The following is a 16,632-nucleotide window of genomic DNA, read 5'->3' on the forward strand; positions in this document are numbered from 1 at the left end:
CAGTTCAAAAGCATCAATTCTTCGGCGCTCAGCCTTCTTCACAGTCCAACTCTCACATCCATACATGACCACTGGAAAAACCATAGCCTTGACTAGACGAACCTTTGTTGGCAAAGTAATGTCTCTGCTTTTGAATATGCTATCTAGTTTGGTCATAACTTTCCTTCCAAGGAGTAAGCGTCTTTTAATTTCATGGCTGCAGTCACCATCTGTAGTGATTTTGGAGCCCAGAAAAATAAAGTCTGACACTGTTTCCACTGTTTCCCCATCTATTTCCCATTAAGTGGTGGGACCGGATGCCATGATCTTCGTTTTCTGAATGTTGAGCTTTAAGCCAACTTTTTCACTCTCCACTTTCACTTTCATCAAGAGGCTTTTGAGTTCCTCTTCACTTTCTGCCATAAGGGTGGTGCTCCTACTGCTAGGTATATCCTTATAACCTTAAAAAAGAAAAATTTAAGCTGATTTCTTTCTCACTCAGAATGTACTCCCTGACCTTGTAGAATTTCCAATGTAAACACCCAGAGAAACCCTCCTAATGAGAACCATCAACAGGTCGGGCTAGATGTTTGTGGTCCTTATGCTAGCCCTGGGGGAAATGATCTGCCTTCAGGGTACTAAGGTTTTGTTTTCGCAAGTAATTAAGATATTCCCCCACTTGATAGAATCAATCAGATTTCTCATGTGGAAGAGGAAATGGTCAGACTAGCTGATATCTAAGATTCCTTTCAGCTTGAACGGAACCATAACTCAGTGATCACATGCTGGGCATGTGACATAGTTAAGACATTCACATCTAGAAGTGACCAAGGGATGCGTCTCACATCTGTCCTGGAATGAAAGTTCCTCGGGGAGGGCTGTATGCTGCAGGCGTGTTAATGAATTGATCTGTTCTCAAAATCTGTGTTTATTGTGCACAAATTCCGTGTGCCTGGTTTGGGGTTAGGTGCCGGGAAGACTGCTGACCCAAGCCCCCGGCTCATCAGAGGGCTGGCAGCTCTTCTTGAGAAAGGGAGGTGCCCAGAGGTGGGCCAGGCCAGGCTGGACAGCCTGGTGGCTCTCAGAGGGGCTGGCAGAAGGAGGGGTTCTGCAGCAGGACCAGCAGCATCTGCCCCTCATGGGCCCTCCTCCATGGTCCCTCCTGCCCCGAGGCTTGTCTCGTTACCCACAGGCAGCCTGAAATGCCTCCTGCCTCACCCGCTCGCTTCCCTTGCTTCATCTTTCAATCTGGAGGATTTACAAAGATTTATGCCATTAAGAGCAAGATCTCAGCAACATGCCGCATGGGGAAAACATGTTTTTCTCCTTCCCCTGGACGTGTTACCATGTAAGCTCTTCTGGGCAGGGACCCATTTTATGTGTCATCTTCTCCGGGTGAAGCTTCCTTCCCTCTGAGGGCCGAGGTTTCAGAGATTTGGGCCCATCATTTGACCCAGGGTCAGCATTAATTCACACCAGCTCTTGGCTGGTGGTGAGCTGCCGGCATTTTACAGTGAGGCACAAGGACCTGAATCCTATCTCATTAGTCATTCAGTCGTGTCTGACTCTGTACGACCCCATGGACTGTAGCCCTCCAGGCTCCTCAACCACGGGATTCTCCGGGCAAGAGAGCTGAGCGGGTAGCTGTTCCCTTCCCCAGGGGATCTTCCTGACCCAGAGATCAAATCCGGGTCTCCTGCATTGCAGGCAGATTCTTTACCATCTGAGCCACCAGGGAAGCCTGGTGGTGGTTTAGTCGCTAAGTTGTGTCCAACTCTTGGACTCTTGTGACGCCACTGACCGACCCTCAAGGAAACAAAAGGTCATCTATTATGGAGGGCCAAGCACTCTTGGCCGAGGAATGACAGGGTTGAAATGAGCTTATTGTCCTCACAGCCCAGACGCCGAGGCTTCAGATTCTTCTGGGTGCTAGAGGTTTAACACAGGACAGGTGGGCGAGGAGGCTGTCCAGGCCATGTGCCCCTCACACCCGCCCACCTATCTGCTGGGCTTGACGCGTGGGTGGTCGGTTCATGAGGAATCCAGACTGCCCTACGGGCAGGGACGTGCCCATAAGGCCATCTGGGGCCTGTGGCTGGAAGGAGACACGGGGAGTTTTCCCCAGCTTGGCTTCGGTGACTTGGGGGAGCTTCTGAGCCCTTTCCTTTCTCCTGCCGGCCTTCCCCCTCAGTTGTGGGCCCCCTGTCAGAGTCTGTTGAGGAGACCCAAGTTCCCCGCTTAGCTCTCCATGTTGAAAGAGCTTCTAGATAAAGTAGAGGATGGGGAGGGGCTGTGGTCCTGACGGCTTCTGCGCAAGTGTTGGGAGCGGGCAGCGGGGGTTGGGGAGTGGAAGGGGGGGAAAGGATGGGAGGGGGGCAGAGCAGTCGTAGAGGGGCAGTGGGCGGGACGCCCAGGCGCACCGCCTAGTAAGCTTGTTTTCTTTTCTTCTTTATTTTTTTTCGTGGTCATTTTGTGCTTCATGTGAGATCTTAGTTCCCTGCCCTGGGATGGAACCCATGCCCCCTGCAGGGGAAGTGTAGAGTCTTAACCACTGGAGCACCAGGGACGTGCCCCTGTGAGCTTTCACAGATGGAGTTTCTGGCTCTTGGTCGGGGTGATCCCAAGAGGAGGGACCCTGAGGCCTGCATCCCGTCGTCCAGTTACTTTGCTTCATCAAAGCATCGTCACCGCCCCCTCCACCACCAAGTAGATCTTTTCTGTGTTTGTAGTGAATTCGGCTAAACAGTCATCTGAAGCTCACTGCACATCCCAGGCCTCAGTACTCCTGGATAACATCTGGGTGAGATCGGACAGTTCCCCGAACGTGTGCGTATTTCCTCTCGTTCTCCTTGGATTGGATCCTCACGCCTCCTGCGCGTGGTGGGCAGGATGGGCATCGCTCACCCCGGTTTAGAGCTGACAGGTTAAAGGCCCCGGTCTCCTGTCATGATAGAACTCCACAGATATCACCGGTCCCCCAGACACTTCACTCTTCATCGAGTGGTGTCTGTGAAGTGAGGGGATCGCCAGTGTGCACTTCCGTGCGTGTGCCCGCACGCAGAGGGAACATCCAGCTTTTACAGAGAACGGTGACAAACCCAGGTTGTCATGGATGCAGCCTGGAGACAGAGGAGCGAGAGGAGCCTAGGGCCCACTGAGAGGCCGTGAGCCTCGCCATTGCTCCAGAGGGTCATCGCGCGGCACAGGGAGCCAGGGCATTTCTCTCATTCCTTAAGGGAGCAGCTGGCCCATGCCTCCTCCCACCCCTGCAAACCCGCAGATTTAATCTGGGGTGTAGACAGGAGCGCTGCGTAGCTGAGTGCAATTGCTCTCTATCTTTCGAATCTTTCTTAGCTCGGCCCTGATGACCAAGAAGCTTGCAAAGGGAACAGGACTCCGTTTCACACCTGCTAAATTTCTGACCAGCCAAAGAAAACATTACCAACGAGCAAACAGATAGCACCAGCAGCCATTACCAACAATTCAGGGTAAGCAGACTGGTGGCATTTGGTTGACTGGGAATAGTTACGGATTGAAATAAAACAGCGAATTAGGTAGGATAAGTAAATCATCTTACGTTACTTTTCTCTCTGTGGCCATTTTATTAGGTGTAATTTGGATGCTGCCAACGTATGCTCACTAACTATTTCCATGTGCTCACATGAAATTTGAACTCATAAATGTTATGGCCATAGAAATTTCCAATTTGTTTCAATTACTGTGTTACATTTCCTTTTTAATGTTATGTGAATTTTTGGATGGAAATAAAAACATAGCCATAATTCTACTACTTGAGGGCAGAAAAGAGATGTTTTCTGCTATCTCTCTCATAAACTAAATATTCATGTAACACATGTTCTGCTTCTCAACAACATCAGAGACTAAGATTCACCATGGGCCACTTGCAGAGAAAGTCTGGGACGTCCTGTGAGCTGGCAGGAGGAAGGTGCTGGCCTGTCGACCATGGCTCCAGGCGGATCCCTGTGGGTCTTGACTGAGACAAATGCTCCTTCTAGATTCAGATGTGCATTTTCAGGAACTGAAGCGAGCATCTCTAAGACCCAGGGCAGAAAGTATTTTCATTTGGATCTGCTTCTCATGTATCATCTCAAGAACCAAGGAATCCATCTTCCTACAGGTGGATATCACATCCTTACTCTTGTCTGGAAAATCCCACGGACGGAGGAGCCTGGTGGGCTGCAGTCTATGGGATTGCAAAGAGTTGGACATGACTGAGCGACTTCACTTTCACTTTCACTTTCCACTTTCATGCATTGGAGAAGGAAATGGCAACCCACTCCAGTGTTCTTGCCTGGAGAATCCCAGGGACGGGGGAGCCTGGTGGGCTGCCGTCTGTGGGGTCGCACAGAGTTGGACATGACTGAAGCGACGCAGCAGCAGCAGCAGCAAACACCCACAAGGCAGGGAACGAGTCGAAACTGCAACAGGCAATTGAAACTCGTTGCTTAAAAAATTGTAGGGGAGGGGTGTTCAGGGCCTGAAGGATCAGCTTGTGTGAAAGAACGGATGGGTGTTAACATGCACAAAAGGACTAATTGAAATGGAATGAAGATATCAGCTGCAGGTGTAGGACCATACAACATCTTTTAACACCTGGGACAACTTGGATTAGAAAATCAGCACGCTGCTGACTGGTCTTCACATTCAGCACTCAGTTTCCAAAGTGAAATATTTCAGTGTGCAAACAAAAAGTTCTTGAAGGTAAAACTCATTCACGATTCCAAGGCTTCGTTGATGAAGGCAGACTTGCTCTCCCAACCTTTCAATCGAATCATTTCCTCTGGGAGAACACAGCTAGAATCATCTAGTAAAAGAAAATGAGAGAAGTTGTCTTTAATGCTAATGCACATTTTAAATGAAATGTTTAGTAATCAGTACCCTTTTAATGAGAAATGTCGATTAGTAGGGATGTTCATATATGCCCTTTTATAGGAGACAAGACAGGGACTTCACTGATGGTCCAGTGGTTAAGACTCTGCTTCTGCTGCAGGGGACAGGGGTTTGATCCTTGGTCAGGAAACTAAGATCCCGCATGCCGTAGGGTGTGACCTAGGGGGAAAAAAAGACAAAGCAAATAATCACAAAGCTTTTTGTTTGTTTGTTTTTTACTGAACAAAGCAAAATAAACAGCAACTAACATTCACTGACTCCCTATTATGTCCCTGGGTACTTTATTTTACAAGAGCCGCGTGGTAGATTTTGTATCCACTTCACATATGAGGACCCTGAGGCTGAGTGGCTGAGAACTTAGCTTGGCAAGTCTCAGAGAGAGTAACAAGCAAGACTATCTGGTTTCAAAGCCACATTTCTTGTGCTCAGCTCTGCCTCTGTGAAGTATTTACTCAGAAAATTCTCCTGCAGGGTCCCTCCAGGCTCCATAAACGTTTAACTCCATCATCTGTATTTTCTACAAGCACACCTATGCATGTGTATTCACATATATACGCTTTCTATCTATCTATCAGAGTAGATCTGAGTCTTTCTAGGGGCATTTTCTTAATGGAGACGTCAAATTCTTCGGTTCTGAAACTGGATTTTGTCAGTTAAGTGTTATCTGGGGCAATGACTCCTGCTAACCAAACCGACTAAGGAAACGAGTATTGCTTTGCCAATTACATGTGAGCAGAAGCGATAAACTCACCACGCTTCCTCCTGGCCGTGGTGGTGGCTGTGGAGCATGTGCTGCATGGAGCCTCTGTCAGTCTGTGTTCCAGAGACTATGCTGAGCCCATCTGCGCTGGGCAGTAGTAAACAAAAAGTAAATGTTGCTCATCGTGTCCGACTCTGCGACCCCATGGACTGTAGCCTACCAGGGTCCTCTGTCCATGGGATTTTCCAGGCAAGAATACTGGAGTGGGTTGCCACTTCCTTCTCCAGGAGATCTTCCCAACCCAGGGATCGAACCCAGGTCTCCCACGTTGTAGGCAGATGCTTCACCATCTGAGCCACCGGGGAAGTCCCTGGGCAGTAGAGGGAGAGGGAATAAGCTTGCGGTTTATCAACAGAGGTGGCGGCCATGCTTGCTGTGCATATAGCCCAGCCTCTCCTGACTGATAAAACGGACTGGCCAGTTCCTCTTATACAGCAATGGCTAAAATCCAGTTCCAGTGAATGAGAGGTGCGCTTGAGCCCAAATAAGGTTTTTAAGGTAACCTCCATGAAAATCTCAGTGACCTGCAATCCAACGAATCAACATGCAACTAATTTTTGCACTTAGCCCTCTCTTCCGTGTGCTGGTCCAAATCACTTTCATTTTTGCATCATTGCAACCATCTCCTTGTGCTTCTCCTAAGCCTGCCTTCATCACCCAACCCCTTTCTCTAACCCAGTCCTGGGGTGTACCCTTTACAAAACTGAATTCTTACTGTTTTCCAAACTGATGCTTTAGTTAACAATATATGGGAACCATCTTTCTATATTGGTGAAATTATTAGTGACTTCGCACTGAAGGAATGTGGCTTGAGCATCTGAACCCAGGGTCTTTCCTTCTGGTGGGCTGTTCCTACACCAGAGAGAAGGCAGGTGTGACTTGGTTCACAGAGAGTTAGAGCAGAAGGACCAGAGTCTCTGCAAGGAACACTTCCCTCAGGCCTCGGTGCCCTGATGGACGGCAGGCACCCTCCCCATAGCCGAGTCCCCTGTGCTTCTGCTGTATCTAATGCTTGCTTAACCAGAAAGGGTGTTCTGGTTAACTGATATTTCACAGTACACTCTATTTTCTATTAAGATCATACTTGCATTTCTAAGAAACTTTGGCTTATCAAAAAACTGAGTTAAAAAATAATTGCTTTAATAGTTGAAAAGAATAGCTAGAAACTTTTACAGGCACCAGGATTGTTTTTTATTGCAGGATTTTCAATAATAAAGGTATTTCACAGATATATTTTCTTATTGGAAACATAAAACCATGAGCTATTTAATCAAAGCTGACAAAAGCAATTCTACATATCACCAAGGAATGCCTATATGGCATACAAGATGGAACATAAAATCCATGCATTTATACATCAGCAAAATAAATCACAGCTGATTTATTTATACCGATTACCAGCGGTAAGGACAGGGGCATGGTGGTGCCGGTCTAGGGCCCCTTAAGCCAAGGGTGTCTGTGACCCCAGTCAGCTTTTTCTCCTCCTCCTGTGGTGCCAGTTTCTGTAGTCATCATGTCAAAAACAAGCATGATAGGTGCAGTTCTAATCATGTGCCCATAATTATTGTTTTATTTCTTTTAAGAAGTCTCTATGTATCTGGCTGTGTTGGGTCTCAGCCGTGGTACTGGGCTTCTCCAGTCACGGAGTGTAGGCTGAGCTTCCTGGTGGCATGTGGGATCTCAGTTCTTCGACCAGGATTGAACCCGCCTCCCCTGTCCTGGAAGGTGGGTTCTTAACCACTGGATCACCAGGGAAGTCCTTTGCTTATTCACGCTGATGGAGACATGTGCTTGTAGGAGTTAGGTCTGTATAATACAGTCACTACCACTTCGGCAAATCAACCAAAAAGCCAAGCGAAAGAAGCAAATGAACTAAAAAAACGTGTCTGTGCCCTTTCTTACGTGGAGGACCAGTCTTTATTTCAGAGGCGGTCCCTCGAAGAGCAGGCTGCAGGGAAGGACGTGCCCTGGATTCACTGAGTCTCGTGACTCGTGGTTCTCATGGCTGTGCGTTGTCCACAGGGGAGGGGGACCTGCCACTTGTTAGAGCAGAATGCTTGCCAGAGGGCATCCTTTCGTTTGGAGGTGCTCCTAAACGGATGTGTTCGAATCTGCGAACCACGTGATGCCCAGTGTCTCATCTGGGAGTGAGTGAGGGCTGGAGGAGAGGGAGGGGCGCCAGGGGAGGAAGACTGAGTGAAGAGAAGTAACTGAAACAGACCCATGCCCCCCGAACTACAGCACGAGAGAAAAATGCCCCCAAGGCGGTAGGAACTTCTTCTTTGAGGGAATAGCCGAAGTGTAGTGTCAGATAAAACACCAAGAGAAAAACGTGGCGTTTCCTCAGGAGAGAAAATTTTCCAAAAAGTCCCATAGAATGTGCAAAAGAAAGTTTATTTTTGGCCAAAACGCAAGAGACAACTTTGGCCCGTGGCAGATCTTGGCATGTTAGAGAGGGTCCCCTCATCCTGAGGGCGCTAGTGGTAAAGCGCCTGCCTGCCAGGAGACACGGAAGACATGGGTTCAATCCCTGGGTCGGGAAGGTGACCTGGAGACGGAAATGGGAACCCACTCCAGTATTCTTGCCTGGAGAATCCCCATGGACAGGGGAACCTGGCAGGCCACAGTCCATGGGGGTCACAGAGAGTCAGGCACAACCGAGCGACTAACACACTCGTTCTGAGGAGCTGTGAGAAGCCTCCCGGGCTGATCAGTTGCCACGGCAACCATTAATCTCATGGCTGAAGTTCTGAGTGATTTGGGATGAAGAATGTTCCCTTGAACACAGCCTACCCCCGACCTGTCTCCCCCCACACAGCTCCACCCTGGCTGCCCAGCGCCTCCCGTGGCTCTCAGGCTACGGCTGCTGCAAACGTCCAGAGGAATTCCGGCCCAGGCAGTCCGGCTTGTTGTCAGGAGGCTCTCACAGTCAGCTCGGCAGGTCCGAGGCAAGTCAGTGTGCGTGCTGGCACGGCGCGGCTCACCTGTTGTGTGGCCAAGTCACGGGGTTGCTGCTTGTCCTCTTTGGGCCCAGGCCAGGCAGCGTTTGTTCAAGTGAAAATTCAGGCCCTGTGTGTGCAGCGTGGCTGTCTCAATAGAAACGGGAAAACAGATTCCGGGAGAAGAAAAGAACGAGGGAGTGGGTGGCGGGGGCGAGCCAGCAGCTGTGTTGTAAGGTGTCTTAGTCAAGGACGGTTCGGTGGCAAGAAACAAGAAGCGACTCAGCCCGGGTGAAGAAGGGCTTGTTGGACCGTGTCAGGGTCCGGAAGCCGGCAGGGACGGCAGGCTGACGTCATGGGAGCTGGGAAGTCCTCCTCGCAGCCTCACACCCTTGCCTCCGCCCTCTCATCTCCGAGGCATGCCTGCTTCATTCCTCTCCCCGTAGACCAAGTCTTTGCAAGGCCTCGCTGCCATCACGGGGCCCGATGTGGGCTGGGGGCACCGTGGTACCTGGGGTGGGGGGCTCTGACTCAGTGTGGCCCCTCCGGCAGAGCCCCAGCACTCAGCAACAGGTCTGCTTCGAGAGGATCTGCAGGCAGCATCTGCCACTGGTCTCATCATCATCTCTGGCCAGAGGGAGAGTTCAGAGCGTGGTTTCTCCTCTCTGGCCGAGTGGGTGGGGGAAGGTTCTCGGAGAAAGAGGTAGACCTGGGGGGAGAAACAGGAGGTGGAGGAAGTGACAGACACTTGCAGAATGAAGGCTTGTCCTGGGCACTGGCAAACCCGGATGGGTTGGAATGGCCACTGCACATAATCAACAGCGTTGCTGGGCCCGACCTTCCTGCCTGGGTGCCAATGCCGCGATGGGGGCACAGGCTGTCTTATGGGTTCTAGAGCGGACAGGGAGGTGGTGAATCAGGAGGGGCTGGAGGGCTGCCAAGCAGGTAGAGGAGCTGGGTCCCTGAAGGTCCTGGTGAGAACCGAGACCAGGAGTCTGGGGGAGATGGCCCTCAGAGAGGCTGCAGTCGGGGGTGAGGTGTGGGCTCTGGGTGGGTGTGGGTGGTGTCTGGGTGGAGGCCACGCTGAGTGTGCTGGAGATGCCTTCATAAGTGTTACATTTGTGGGTGGTGTGAGGGGCTGAAATTCATGCGGGGAAGCCCTAGCCCCCAGGACCTCAGAATGTGTCTGTACTTGGAGGAGGTGGAGTCTTTAAAGAAGTTGTTTAGGTAAAAGGAGGTCATGAAGCTGGGCCCTAGTCCAACGGGACTGGTTTCCTTATACGAAGTGGGGCTCAGGACCCAGACACACACTGAAGGAAGACCGTGTGAGGGCTCAGGGAGGAGGCGGCGTCTGTAAGCGGAGGAGAGAGGCCTCCGAAGGAACCAGCTGTGCTGGCGCCTTGATCTTGGCCTTTCAGCCTCCAGAACTGGGCAGATACACTTCTTCTATTTACCCCGGTCTGGGCTCCTCAGTTATGGCAGCCTGAGCAGACGAACACAGATGGCGTATGGGGGAGAGGGTCATTTATTGGCCTAGAAGCAGTGCTGGGGTTTAAAGAGAAGGCCAATCACACCCATCTTTGCAGCGAATCATGGGTGTGTGTGTGTGTGTGTGTGCTCAGTCGTGTCCAACTCTTTGCAACACCATGGACTACAGCCCGCCAGGCTCTTCTGTCCATGGGATTCTCCAGGCAAGAATACTGGAGTGGGTTGCCATTTCCTCCTCCAGGGGATCGCCCCAACCCAGGAAGCAAACCCATGTCTTCTGCACTGGGAGGCAGATTCTTGACCACTGAGCCACCAGAGAAGCCCCCGTGATTAGGCAGAATTCTTAGTAAAAGCCACTTGTCAATATGTATAGAAAATTGTAGAAGTACTCATATTTGTTGACTCAGTAAGATTCTGATTATAACTGTATGGCTCAGTCTCGGACCAAGTCTAACCCACGATACTGAATTTCCCCACTAGAGGTGGGTATTTGAGATGAAGCCACAGCGGGCATTGAGGAGAAGCTATTGGTTGTAGAAAGCGAGGTGTTAAGGCAAGTAGAAATGGATAATCTAGAAAATGTTCCTTGCCATATGGCAAGAACTGTGGGCTTTGCTTTTCTTTGATGTAGAATGAAACAAGCAAAAAAACCCCAGAAGACCAATTGTCAGTTAAGTATTAGTGTACCCAGAGCTAAGACCAAATTATTCCCTATCATATTTTATAATATTTTACCAACTCGCTTTTGCGTGTCTCAAGATTGTTTTTCTTTTAAAATACTCTAGTAAGCATTTAGCTAACACTTAAAATTAAATCACATTAATAATTTATATTCAGTATAATATATTACAGGGCTTCAGTTACATTGTAATCTTTTGACCAAAGTGCTTTACCGTGCTCGACTTCTGGATGAATGCCTGGTGACCTGGCGTTTGCATTATTGCTTTTATTATGTTAACACTCATAACCTGGGTTTTATGGTACAGCAGTTTCGAAGAACAGTGGAGCCTATAGTGAGCACAATAATGATATGGAAACCTTTCCCAATTTAGGAATAGGACTGAATATAAAATATAAATCCTGACTTTCTGAACCACCACGATCGGTTTGTGTCTGTGTGGCTCTGATAAGGCTTGTGGAATGTGTTTGCTTTTAGATTTTATTTGATGGGCAAGTGGGAATGCTTTGAGACTAAGTGGTTGTGGATAAAGCTCTGAGCTGCAGATGTCACACACCTGCCAGCCTTGAGTGGCCCTTTCTTTCTCGAGCGGCTGTGATGTCCCTTTGCCTTCTTCTAGCGTGACTCCTCTTTCCGGCATGCTCTCGAGCCATGAGTCATTTCGGCAGGGCGTCCCTCTCAGTATCTACTCCAGAAGCCAGCTGTGTGTTCGAGGAAGGGGGACTTTGAAAGGTGCTTTGAAAGTTGCAAAGGGTTGCTATGTGGGGGAGATCTCGGCCACCCTGCGGAGAGGACCCGAGCTGAGGCTGACCCTGCACTCATGGCCACGGCACGTGCTCCTTCTCAGCCCCTGCTGGCTCGCCTTCTGAAAGCTGCAGTGTGAGCCTCCCCACGAGCCCGCCTCCCTCCTCTGCGAGACCCTGGCGACACGTGGGTCAGTGAGCCACGTTCCCCTCAGTGGGACGACTCCGTCTGGGACCCGTGTCAGTTACTGTCTGCTGGGTCCTGCGTCTGCTGTTCCTACATCACGAAAACTGGCTTCTCCGTGCCCAGCAGATCCCGCCACCCGCAGTGGCCCCCTCGGGGGCATGGTCCTGCTGGACATGTGGACAGACGTGAACTTGCACGGGAGTCAAAACACCCGCCTGCAGCTGCCGGCTCGGGTGTTTCCTTTCCCGCTTCTTTCAGTCACCTGTAGCTTTTCTTAAATCTGAGCGTGGGTTCCCTTCCTCGGCTCCTTGGCTTCCATGGCTCACCATTGCTCCAAGGGGCATGTCACCCATTTTATTTTTAGCATGGTACCCCCTTCCCTTTCCAGCTGGCTTCCCTCCAACTGCCTGCATACTTGCTGTTCTCTAGATCATGATGCTTGGGGCCTGCTCCGCACCTAACCTCTACGCTTGGTCCCTAAGTTTCCTCCTTCGCCTGCCCCTCCTCTTTGCACTGCTTCTGTGGATTTCTATTCATTCTTTGAGGTCCAGTTAAAAACCTAGACTGTGGCAGCATCTCTGACCACCTCACAAAGCCAGGTTTTTGTGCTTACTGCGGTGTATTCCAACCTGCCATACCACTTACCGTGTATGACAGTGATTGATGTCTTTGCTGGCCTTTTCCACTGACTTATTGGTCTAATTAATTCATTTAACCTACTTTTTAACACCTGGCATTTGATAGATGCTTAAATAAAAGTCTGTTGAATATAAATGGATAGCTCAACTTCCCTATTTCCTCCAGTTGACCATGAACTTCTCAGAAGCACCATTCTGTTCTTCTGTTTCCCCACGGAACTCAGCTCAGCGCCTGTCACATAGTAGATGCTAAGTAGATGTTGAAAGTGTAACATGTATTAAAAAGAAGGCTGAATAAATCAAAATGCAAATTGCTTGGTAATATTTCAGGTTAGGAGTAAGGTGGGAGAAATACGGTTAACGCTGCCCATTTTTTGGATGAAGGAGCTGTAGAACACAGAGGGTATATTGTGAGGACAGCTCTTTTTATTTTATTTAATACGTGTATTTATGGTTGTGCTGGGTCTTATTGCTGTGTGGGCTTTTCTCTAGTTGCAGAGACCGGGAGCTGCTCTTAGTGTGGAGTCTGGGCTTCTAATTGCAGTGGCTTCTCTTTGTCGTCTGAGTGTGGACTCAGTAGTCGGGGCACATGGGCTTAGTTGCTCCACGGCATGTGGGGTTTTCCCGGACCAGGGATCGAAGCTGTGTCTCCTGCATTAGCAGGCAGACTCTTTACCACTGAGCCACCAGGGAAGCGCGGGCACAGCTCTTTGATGTTTATTACTGCTTTGCTTCTTTGGACACTTCTGGAAGTCTCAGCTGAAGTGATGCCGAAGAACTGGGTTCACATCACAGCATTCCCTGCTGACCCTTCTTCCAGAAGTCTTAGGACCTGGAATAGCCAAGGACTCTCGCCAGCTGAGCACATCGCTGTGTAAAGAACCCCCAGCACCTCTCGCAGCCCCTCCCCCTAGAAGGTCAGTGGCTCTCTGGGATCCACAGCTCCTCTGGAAATCAAAGTGGGCTCCGGGTTCAGTCCAGCTTTCCCATCAAGCAATAGGTATTTACGTGACCAGCGTTGAAGCTTCATTTAAAAGCATCATATTTCTGTGGATTTTTTTTTTCTTTTTCACGTTTAGAATCAGGGTCGTTCACTCACTCAGTGACACTGAACAGACTTTCTGCCCCTGTGTGTCAGACGTTCTGCGAGGCACTGGCATCCAGTGACGGGTAAGGTGAACCGAGCCCTGTCTCGGGGGCTCCCAGGCCAGCGGCGGGGCTGGCAGACCCCACACTTGACCACCGCACACGAGGATTGCACACAGTGGAGGGGTGCAAAGTGCTCAGGGCCCCAGCGTGGGGGCGGGGGCTGGGCTGGAGGGGCTTGGCCACCAGGGCCCTTTGTCCAGACGGGATGACTCAGAGCCTCCAGGCCCCAGAGACAGGAGGAAGCCAGGAGGAGCGGGGGGAGGAAACGCTTCAGAGAAGAGGAAATAAGCACAATGTCCTCTCCTCTGCCCACGTGCGCTCAGGTAGCTTTCTGTTCCATTGTTCTCGGGTCATTCTGCTCCCCTTCCCCGAAGAGTTTAACCCTGTCTCCAGTTTCTGTGCATGCACACACACACACAGACGCACATACACACTGACACACACCAGACACACACAGACCCCCCCACATACAAACACAAACACAGCCACACATACACAGACCCCCACCCACAGACACACAGAAAGAGAAACACACACACAGACCCTCAGACACAGACACAAACAGAATACACACAAACGGAGACCCACCCACACACACTCACAAGCACAGACCTCCCCAACACACACACACACACACACACACACACACTCACATGCACAGACCTCCCCAACACACACACACACGCACACACACACTCACATGCACAGACCTCCCCAACACACACACACACACACACACACACACTCACATGCACAGACCTCCCCAACACACACACACACACACACACACACGCAACTCCCACGGTGGTCTCTGCTCCAGCTCTCAGAATGGCTGATTCTGTCTCAGCCGCTGCTTCTGGGGCAGCCGCCCTGCACCCCAGCGAGAGAGGGTATGTTCTTATTGGAGCAGCAGAAAATTAATGAACGGAGGCGACACAACATGGATTTCAAGCAACAGAAGGGAGAGAGCTAAACTGCTTTGTCCTGGCAGCTACACACCCAGGCGCTCTGTCAGTGATCACCTGCAGAACCGTCCACCTTGACTGGTGGTGGCATTCTGTCTGGGGACTGCTGAAGCAGGTATAAAAAGTGAAACTATCATAAAAGTTAAAATGGCAACTGTCGATTTGCTTTATTTTACAGGTTTCACAGCTCAGGCAGACGAGGAGTTAACTTGCAGCAGAGTGAGGCAGCAGCGGAGCAAAAGTCACGGTGCTATTTCTTGGAACGATTTCTGCTCAACCAGTTATGTTTCTCAAGCTCTCTGAACGCGTGCCAGGCGCTGTCTGCAGGGGCCGCGGCGGCCGCACGGCCGGCACTGGGCGTTCTCATCTCCGGGCGCTGTGCTGAGCAGTTGTTACAGTTATCTCTTTAATTGGTCTCCTATTTGTCTTTATTTTAAGCAGTGGCTTCTGGTAGGAAGTGCACTGCACTAGGAGTCAGAGTATCTGGGGTCTCATCTTAGCAGGGCACGGTGGACTGTCGCCTTCGGGAGGGATTTGATTCTTTACTCTCTCGAGAGGAGAAGCAATTAAACATCTCAGAGCTCTCTCAAGGTCCTTCCTGATTCCGAGAGCCTCTGTGCTAGACCCAGGTTGGCAAACCGCGGCCCACAGGCGCGTCACTTTGGCCCACACCTGGGTGTCTACGAGCCGAGAGCGGCTTTTATGTTTTTAATGCTGGAGTCAAAAGAAGAAGCCTGTTTTGTGACCTGCGACAGTGACGGGCCTTCCAGCGTCCATCAGTAAAGTCTCATGGGAACATGCACACACCCATTCACGTGCATGGTGCCCGCAGCCGCCGCCTTGGCACGGCGGGGGCAGAGCTGAGGGGCTGCAGCTGAGACAGACCATGTGCCCACAAAACCCGACACGCCTGCTACCTGGCCCTCTGCAGATGGTTTGCTGTGGCCCCACCTGTTTGCCACAGCACAACATGTAATCTGCTTCTTGCGTTTAGGAAAGCGATGCTGTCTCGTGAGTTACTGCAAGGACTCCCTGGTGGTCCAGTGGTTAAGACTCGGCGATTTCACTGAAGGAAGCATGAATTCGATCCCTGGTTGGGGAACTAAGATCCCACATGCTGTACAGCAACTGTCCAAAAAAAAAAAAAAAAAATGGAGCTATAAGGATTAAAAGAGATGATGGGTGAAAAGGCATTTTGAGGAAGTCAAAAACATACGCAAATATTCACGATTCCATTAGTATTGATAAAGAGGACTTCCCTGATGGCTCAGTGGTAAAGAATCCACCTGCCGGTATAGGGGATGTGGGTTTGATCCCTGGGTCGGGAAGATTCCCTGGAGAAGGAAATGGCAACCCACTCCAGTATTCCTGCCTGGGAAATCCCCTGGACAGAGGAGCCTGGTGGGCTACAGTCCAGGGGGTCACAAAGAGTCAGACATGACTGAATGGCTGTGCACACAGCAATGCTGATAAAGGACATCAAGTGCATAAAAACCCAGCTCAGAGGGTGGCTGGATGGAAAAGGGACAGACCCTGACTGACAGTTTGTACAAAGACAATTCTAGTTCCAATCAGCATGGCTGAACGAGGTTTGAACAGGTTTGTAGATGTATAAGGTTACGTGTGAATCTGGTAGGGAAAATAAGAACTCGATCGATAGGCTGGTGTAATTCTAGGTGAGCTCTTATGCCTCAATTATTTAAGCTACTGTTGCAATTCTGTTTTTTAAAGTCAATTTATTTGGGATTGAAAGATAATTGCTTTATGATATTGTGTTGGTTTCCGCCATACATCAACATGAATCAGCCGGAGGTATACGTATATCCCCTTCTTCTCGAACCTCCCTCCCACCTCCCACCCCATTATAATTCTGTTTTAAAATAAATAAGAGGGTAAGTACCCACCCAACTTCATTTCAGTGTTTTAAATTATTTTGTTTATTTATTTGGCTGGGCTGCTTCTTCACTCTGTCATGTAGGCTTCTCCAGTTGCGGTGAGCAGGCTTGATTGCCCCGTGGCGTGTGGGGTCTTAGTTCCCCGACCAGGGATGGAAGTGGTGTTCCCCGCGTTGGAAGACAGATTCCTTACCACTGGACCACCAGGGAAGTCCTTATTTCAGTGTTTCAGAAGTTTTTTTTTCCAAAGTGAATGTTGACCTCTCATGGATGAGACCTAGTTGTCTGAATATACGAAG

The 16,632-nt window shown here is 50.1% G+C and overlaps 1 long non-coding RNA gene across 1 annotated transcript; it reads left to right on the top strand.

Annotated features, from left to right (window-relative positions):
* Positions 1-3,272: 3,272 nt before the first annotated feature.
* LOC132343659 (uncharacterized) lies at positions 3,273-16,393 on the top strand. Its single transcript, XR_009492601.1, has 3 exons — positions 3,273-3,467; positions 13,404-13,494; positions 14,617-16,393. It is a non-coding gene; the product is annotated as an uncharacterized lncRNA (long non-coding RNA).
* Positions 16,394-16,632: the final 239 nt, after the last annotated feature.

The sequence above is a fragment of the Bos taurus genome, chromosome 23 (genome assembly GCF_002263795.3).
Source record: "Bos taurus isolate L1 Dominette 01449 registration number 42190680 breed Hereford chromosome 23, ARS-UCD2.0, whole genome shotgun sequence".
NCBI classification, from domain to species: domain Eukaryota; kingdom Metazoa; phylum Chordata; class Mammalia; order Artiodactyla; family Bovidae; genus Bos; species Bos taurus.